This window comes from Chenopodium album, chromosome 9 (genome assembly GCF_948465745.1).
Source record: "Chenopodium album chromosome 9, dcCheAlbu1.1, whole genome shotgun sequence".
Taxonomy (NCBI): Eukaryota; Viridiplantae; Streptophyta; class Magnoliopsida; order Caryophyllales; family Amaranthaceae; genus Chenopodium; species Chenopodium album.
In genome coordinates, this window is record NC_137842.1 from 20915526 (window position 1) to 20924146 (window position 8621).

The window sequence follows — 8621 nt, forward strand, 5'->3', positions numbered from 1 at the left end:
AGATTGCTCCATTATAGATCCTGCATATTGATTTTGAAATCAAGCCGGTAATGATAACTTTGATTGAAAGGCGTCAATATAGTGGAGGAGTAAGTGAAAGTCCCCTAAATCATCTTAAGGAGTTCGAGAAATATTGCAACACAATTATGGGGGATGAGGTTGCTCAAGAATTCATAAGGCTTAAACAATTTTCTTTCTCTATAATTGGAAGTGATCAAGAGTGGCTAGACAAGGAAGTGAAGCCTAATTCTTTGAGAACTTGGGAGGAAGTCATCAAAGAATTCCTTTCCCGTTTCTTCCCTCAAAAGAAAACGACGGAGGCAAGAGATTTGATTCAAGGTTTCAAGCAAAGGTCTAGTAAAAGCCTCTATGAAGCATGGGAGAGATACAAAGAGTATCAACGCGAGTGTCCTCACCATGGAATCCCCACTAACCTAATCATTCAATTTTTTATGGTGGTTTATGTCCTCAAGGGAGGTCAAGTATTGATGCCTGAGCTGGAGGCCCAATCATGAATAAGACCGAGGAAGAGTTTGTAGATATCATTGAGGATGTAGTTAGATACTACATGAAATGGCAAGATGGTGAGAAAGCGAAAATAAACAAGAGTAACACTATAGGATGCTCGATTGAACAACTCAATGCTATCAACAATTTGTCAAATCAAATTTCGGACTTAGGAAAGGAGGTAGTTTCTATCAAGTTTAAGATTGAAAGTGCAACCTCACAAGCACCGATTCTTCCCTCCCAAATTAAGGGGAGAGGTACACCTTCTTCCCCTTACTCTCTTCCTTCTTCTTGTTGAATGGTTATAGAATGTTGGTCTTGTTATTTGTGCAGAATGAATGACCATGATGCTCTTATTTGCCCTAATGTTCCTTGTGATGAATGCATTGGGAATGAGAATGAACATGTGAATTTTTTTTTGCTAATATTAATGTTGGACCTAGATTTGATGCTCAAAAGGACTGTTGGGAATAGGAATTACACAACCAAGGGAATTATGATACTTATAACAAAAATAGTGGTTACAAAAACCATGGAATCCAAGGGATTTGTGGTAATTATAACAACCATGGTTATAGTGGTCAAAGTCATAGCCAAGGATATGGGGATTATAACCAAGGTTATGGTAACCATAATCACGATTGTGGCCAAAATCAATGTATAGGAAATTTTAGCAATCAAAGTAGGGGAAATCTTCAAACAAATGTTCAAAGAGTTACCCCACTTGGATTTATTCCAAATACCCAAGGCCAAAGTGATAATTTTTATGATCAACCATTTTCTTCTAGGAGTTTGTTGGAGGATGTCATAGAAAAGCAAGCCAAATTGTTGAACACCTACATGACCCTATGAAATGAAAAGTTCAATGACATGTTAACTTACCACTATGGTTAGTGAGTTTAAGGAATTTACAAATCTTTCTTCTTTGACTTCACCAAGCTTAGATCCGAAGAGCCTTATAAATGCGATTATGACTAGGAGTGGTAGGGTCCTTGAGAGTGAGGTTTTTAAGAAGAGCGATGCTAAAGAGAGTCCTAGTAAGAGTCAAATTGAGAACGTGGGAGTTGAGAACCCTTTGGTTGTGGAAATCGATTAGGAACAAGTTGAGAATGTAAAAGTGAAAGAAAAAGAAGTCTACAAGCCCAAGTTCCCTTACCCCCAATAGTTTAATTGGCAAATTAGAACAACAATTTGGGAAATTTATAGAGATGATTAGACAACTTCATCTTACACTTCCTTTCACCGATGTGATAGAACTAATGCCAAATTATGCAAAGTTCCTTAAAGAGATCTTGAGTGGAAAGAGGACATGTGATGTGGCGGAAATGATTAAATTGATCGATAATTGTAGTGCAATTATAGTAAACAAAATCCCACCCAAGTTGAAGGATCCCGGAAACTTTTCTATCCCTTGTGCTATTTATAAAATGAAAAATGATAATGCCTTGTTTGACTTAGGAGCTAGTGTTAACCTTATGAAATACTTGGTTTATCAAAGACTAGAGAAGGGAGAACTTTTACCTACCAACATTACCTTGCAATTAGCCGATATATCAATTAGGATTCCAAGGGGTAAGGAGGAGGATGTTCCCTTAAGGGTAGGAAAGTTTAACATTCTGGTAGATTTTGTGGTCCTTGACATAGATGAAGATTCTACCGTTCCTATTCTTCGTGGTAGACCATTTCTTGCCTACTTCGGGTACTTTGATTGATGTCAAAAGTGCCACACTACAAGAAAATAACCTTTTCGCAGCGATTATTTTAATCTTTAGTATCAATTGTAATTGCAACAAAAAGCTTCCCAACGAATGGTCATTCGATACAATATCCCCCGTTGCCTTAGCCTTTAGTAGTGGTTTTCAATATCGCTGGGGTTGGCCTCAATAATCGATATGAAAAACTACATCCAATCGTGGTTATTATTGTAGCGATTACAATCGCTATAAATGATTAACTCATTTTCTTAAAAAAAAAAAAAAACATGCGTATGATCTTTACAAGATTCGAACATGCAACCTCAAACTCTTATATTAAATGTTTCACAAATAAGCTATGACATATTTTATGTATTCTTTATCAAACAATATTTATATATCTACTGTTGAAAAGGCTTTTCATATCGATTTTTATGATTTTGTGGCGAGTGTAAATGATACGATTTCTCAAAATTATATAAATGTGTAAAAATAGTGTTGATATGTATTATTATGTTTTCCTTATCGATTTTATATGGGAAAACAATGGAGAATGTAAAAATGATACGACATCCTTAATAATTTCACTAACATACTTGAATATTGTAGCGAATGTACAATCGCTACGAAATAATCGCTACGAAAAGAGATTTTTCTTGTAGTGCTAAGATTTCTCTTAAAATTGGAGATGAGGGAGTTGATTTTGATTTAAATGAACCTATGAAATATCCTTCTTCATCTCTTGAGAATTGCATGAGAGTTAAAATTTTAGACAATCTTGTACATTCAATGCATGAGCACTTGTTCACAATTAATGATCCTCTTGAGTGCGTTTTGTTGAACAAGGAAAAGATAGGTGTTCCTAGCAAGGAAATGGCTTTGTATGAGAATTTGTTAGAAGGGAGTGTTGAAGGAAGTGATGAGAAAATATGCATGAAAATATGAAGCCAAGAGGCTTTGCAAGTGGCTTCAACCAAGGAAGGTAAAGGTGTTCCCATGGTAGAGCTCAAACCTCTACAATCACACCTTAGGTATGAGTTCTAGGGCCCAAATTCTACTCATCCCGTGATTGTTAGTGCATCTTTGAGTGAAATCAAAGATCAAGCGTTATGCGGTGTTTTGAGAAGGCACCAAAGTGCTTTGGGTTATACCATTGATGACCTCAAAGGTATAAGCCCCGCTTTATGTACACACCACATAACCCTTGAGGAGGGCGCTCTGGTTAATGTGAAGGGTGTAAGGTGATTTTTAGGGCATGCCCGGTTCTATAAAAGATTCATCAAGGATTTTTCTCTCATTGCAAGGCCTCTCAATGATCTTGTTTAAAAGGATGTGGATTTTGTGTTTGATGATAAGTGTTTGGAAGCTTTCAATAAGTTGAATAAAGCTTTGATTTCTACTCCCATTGTCTAAGCCCCTAGATAGGATTTACCCTTTGAGTTGATTTGCAATGCAAGTAACACGGCAGGTCTTTTAGGTCAAGGAGCTTATTATATGTCAAAAACTCTTAATGGTTCTCAAAGAAATTACACTACAATAGAGATAGAGTTCTCGGCTATTGTTCATTCTTTTGAAAAATTTCGTGGCTATTTGTTAAGGTCCAAAATAATTGCGTTTACTGATCATGCGGCCCTAAAATATCTTTTTGGGAAGAAGGAATCAAAGCCAAGGCTAATTCGTTGGGTGTTAGAGTATTAAACTTTTGACCTTGAGATTAGAGATAAGAAAGGAGCGGAAAATGTTGTAGCGGATCATCTATCTAGACTTGAGGATTTTCAAGTTCAAGATGATGGGTCCCCTATAGAAGATAGAATGTTAGATGATTCTTTTTAAGCTATGGATGTGAAGGAACTCCCATGGTTTGCCGATTTAGTGAACTATCTTGCTTGTGGGGAGTTTCCTCCTTCATTTTCAAAGAATTGGAGAATAAAGCTCAAGAGGGAGGCTAGGCATTATGTATGGGATGAAACAATTTTGTATAAAAGGGGTGTTGATGGGTTATTGAGGAAATGTGTTCCAAATGAGGAGTTACCTAGTGTATTGAAGATGTGCCTCTCGGTTCAGAGTGGTGGTCACATGGGTGTTTCAAAAATGGCTTAAAAGGTACTTCAATGCTGATTGTGGTGGGCAAATCTCTTCAAGAATGTTTGGGAGTTAGTCAAGAGTTGTGACTGATGCCAAAAGACCAGAAACATTTCAAAGAGGAATTAGATGCCCCAACAACCTATACTAGAGTTGGAGATTTTTGATGTATGTGGAATAGACTTCATGGGTCCTTTTCCTACTTCATATGGGTTCAATATATTTTGATTACCATGGATTATGTGTCAAAATGGTTGGAAGCCATTGCTTCACCAACAAAAGACCATAAGGTAGCAATGAAGATGTTTAAGAAGATAAATTTCCTACGATTTGGCATTCCAAATGCGGTTATTAGTGATAATGGATGTCATTTTGTGCATAGCACCTTCCGCAAGATGTTGAAGAAGAATGAAGTTAATTAACGTTTTGGACTCTCCTATCATCCTCAAACTAGTGGGCAAGTCGAGGTGTCTAACCGTTAAATCAGATTGATTCTTGAGAAGACGGTCACAAGAAAGAGGAAGGATTGGTCGGATAAGCTAGATGATGCTTTGCGAGCATGTAGAACGACCTTCAAGAATCCTATTGGCACTACTCCTTAATGCTTAGTTTATGTGAATTCTTGTCATCTTCCGCTCGAACTTGAACATCGTACTCTTTTGGTTATTGAGTAAATAAATTTTGACTGGGCAAGTGTGGGTGAGCAACGTTGGCTTGATCTCATGAGTTGGAAGAACTTCTATTAGATGCATATGATTGTGCAAGCATGTATAAGATTCGCACCAAGGAGGTGCATTATAAGCTTATTGAGAAGAAGGAGTTAAATGTTGGTGACAAGGTGCTCCTTTACAATTCTAGGATGAGATAATTCCCCGGGAGGCTAATGTCTCGTTGGAGTGGTCCTTTTGTTGCTTAAGAGGTTTTTCCCAATGGTGCTATTGAAATATCTCATTTGGATTTCTCAAGATTTTTCAAAGTTAATGGTTAAGGCTCAAGCATCACTATGATGGAGTTCTTGTGGAAGTCGTGCATGATATGACTCTCTATGATCCACCTTGAAGGGTTGATAACGTCAAGCTAATGACGTTAAACAAACGCTTTTCGAGAGGAAACCAGAATTTCTAACCATTTTCTCTATTTTCCTTGATTTTTGTTTTTCTTTTGATATTTCTATTCTTTGTTGATTTTCTTTCTTGATTGTGTTTTAGGTGGACTTGATTGGATTTCCAACAATTTTGGTGCCTATTTTGAAGAGGAAGTGTTCGAGTTTATGAATTGGAAGCATGTGTAAGAATTGAAGATTGGTGGGTTAAAATGGTAGGTTCATGAAAATCTAGTATCGAACCCACTATTATGGAGTTTTGGGTCTGCCTACTATAATATTCATCATGATCATCCCCCTTGTACTCACCGATGTGAGCTGATGAGTGACATTTATGTCACTCTTAGGGAGTAGTTTTAGAGTCATTTTCGTGTTTATTTTATCTTATTTTTCCCTTTCTTTCTCTTGTTTTCTCTTTTATAAAGTTTCTTGTTTATTTGGTAATTTTGGAGCGTTTTAGTTTATTTTCTTTATTTTATTAGCTTTAGTTTATTTTCGTATTTTATTTTACTTTATTTGCTTGTATAGTTTTTGTCTTTATTAGTTTTAGTTTTATTTCTCTTATTTCTATTTTACTTTTATTTATTTTAATTAGTTTGGAGTGTTTTTCACAATTTATTTGTTTGTGTTTTATTTAATTTTGTTAGTTTTAGTTTTAATTCTCTCATTTCCTATTTTAGTTTATTTAGTTTTAATTTATTTATTTCATTCCTTTTTGTCTTGATTTCTCCTCGATTTTTGTGTGTAGGGGTTTGGGTTTTATGTCAAATGAGTTCGGGTTCCAAGTTGAGTCAAACACAAACCGCAACCTGCTGCCCCTTATCCATCACCGCACCCTTCATTATCCTACACCACACCATCAGCAACAACAACAATTCCCCTGCTCCTCTTTCCCATCCAATCAGCCAACAACAATTACCACCAAACCACCTGACCAACCACAACCAGCCACCTGACCACCTTCACGTGCAGCCCTAACCTCAAAACCAGAGCAGCCCGCAACACCACCAACAGCACCTCTATCTCCCCTGCTCACCCTCACCTTCAACCACCAATTTACAGCCTGCAACCCAAAAGCAGCCGCACCACCATAGCACCACCAGCCGCAACAGAGCAGCTCCCTCACGCACACAGCCACATACCAGCCTCACCACCAGCCACACATTGCAACTCCCCTGCTCCAATCCGCAACAATCAACCACCAATTACCACTAACAACACCAACAACAACACAATCACCCCGCAACACCATTTCACACAAGCAATTCGGCCCCTCAATTAAGCAAATCAGAACAAATTGAAAATCAATCAAGTTCGAGCATACCGTTTGTGGTTCGATCGAACTTCGAGTCAGAGACTTTGTGGGTTTTGTTATTCGAAGAGGAGTGGTCGAACATACCCATGGTTCGACCGAACCAACCCCGTAGTTCGGCCGCACCAACCCACGGTTCGACCGAACCGCTTCACGAGCTATGCACATGGCTTTTAATGAGGATCGAACGACCTCGATTTGATGATGATGGTTGATGAACGGTGGTGATAAGATGAGCTTCAATGGAGTTCTTGAAGCAGCCAATTTCGGGGAAGAAGAGGGAAATCGGGTAGCTGATGTTTTAGGGGGATTTTGGTTTTTATTTTTCTTTTATTTTTATTTCCTTTCCTTTTCCTTTTCTTATTTCTTTTCTCTTTTGTTTTCTTTTTATTTATTTTATTTTCTTTTTATTTCCTTTTCTTTCTTTATTTTATTTCCTTCTTTTATTTCTTTTTTTTTTTCCTAGTTTTATTAGCTTAGTATAAATACCCAATTTTGGGGTAATTAGAAAAAACATTGAATAACTATCTATTCCTCTCTCTAATTAGTTTTTAGTTTTAGGTTAGGTTAGGGTTAGTCTTCATTGGTAGAGAGAGAAAGTGAGGTTTTCTTCGTTAATGAACTTGGATTTTGAAGAAGGAGCTTGTTCAATCCTTTGTAGACCTTCATCTTCAATTAATGAGCAATTTATTACTCTTTCTCTTTACCTTTGTTCTTGATTTTGTTTATTTGCTTTTATTTTTCTTCTTTTCTTATTAATCATGTTGATGCTTATTGATTTGATGATTGATATTGTTTTCAACATGATTTGTGAGTAGTCACCTAGCCAAGGGTGGGGATGGTGTATTTGCTAATTGTTCATGCTTTTAATGTTGGGGTTATGTTAATGGTGATTAAAGTCTTTGCATGCTTGATATTCTTTGGTCTTTCTTGCAAGTGCACATTGTTAGTTGATCAAAGGTGAGTCTTTACTAACAAGTAACGGAAGTTGACTTAGTTGAGATTCATTACTATCGATTGTTATTTAATAGTACCTCCTAGTATATGGTTCTAATGTGGAAACATAGAGGCTATGTTAGGAGAAGCCAATTGACCCCCGAAGGCGGCTAGATTGGACCCTTTACTTCGGTATTCATGCATGTTTAGTTTACCATTTATATGCTACTTTGTTATTGTATGGTCAAGCGTCAACTTCGCCTACCCATTTCCCTTGGTGCCTTAATGTTTTATTTCTTGTTTTAGCATTTTTAGACTTTAGTTTATTTATCCCCTATTCCGGACTAGCTTAATTGTCGATGACATTTGGTGGTGTTTACCGTTCTCTGTGGTTCGACCCCTATGCTTGCCTTGTATTCGTATTAGGTTTGTTTAGGTTGTATAAATTGTATTTGATCTAGGGATAGATAATTGACAACGCGTTTATTTCCTTGTCAAATTGGCGCCGTTGCCGGGGAACGGCTTCCATTACCGTCATGTTATCTTATTGAGACTAGTCCATTGTTTATATTTTCTTTTGATTTGTTTTTGTTCTCTTTGTTTTGTTTGAAAAAAATGGCTTATATTTCTATTCCTCAATTTGATAATGAACCGTTTTGGGTGTATTTCAATAGACTTGAGGATTTCCTAGATGGTGTTAAAGGTTTAACCAAGGGTGATTATTGTGAAATCATCAATTTGGGATTAAATGAGGATTTTAGAGGAGTAGTTGATAATATGTTAAATGGTAAATTTCAAGACATGTCTTCGGATGAAGCTTGGGATTTCTATTCATGGTTAGCTAGGGATAATTATGATTGGGAGAGGGCCAATCATGAGACTTATGTTCGGGATTCTCATGCTTTTAATGTTGATGCTAATTGTCATGATTTGTCTAATATGAATTCCCATGATGTGCTTGATGCTCCCCATAGTGACCATGTAATGC

General features: G+C 36.9%; 1 non-coding gene across 1 annotated transcript; it reads right to left on the bottom strand.

The window, feature by feature from the left end:
- Positions 1-318: 318 nt before the first annotated feature.
- On the bottom strand, positions 319-424 carry LOC145560931 (small nucleolar RNA R71). Its single transcript, XR_014093522.1, has one exon. It is a non-coding gene; the product is annotated as a small nucleolar RNA R71 (small nucleolar RNA).
- Positions 425-8621: the final 8197 nt, after the last annotated feature.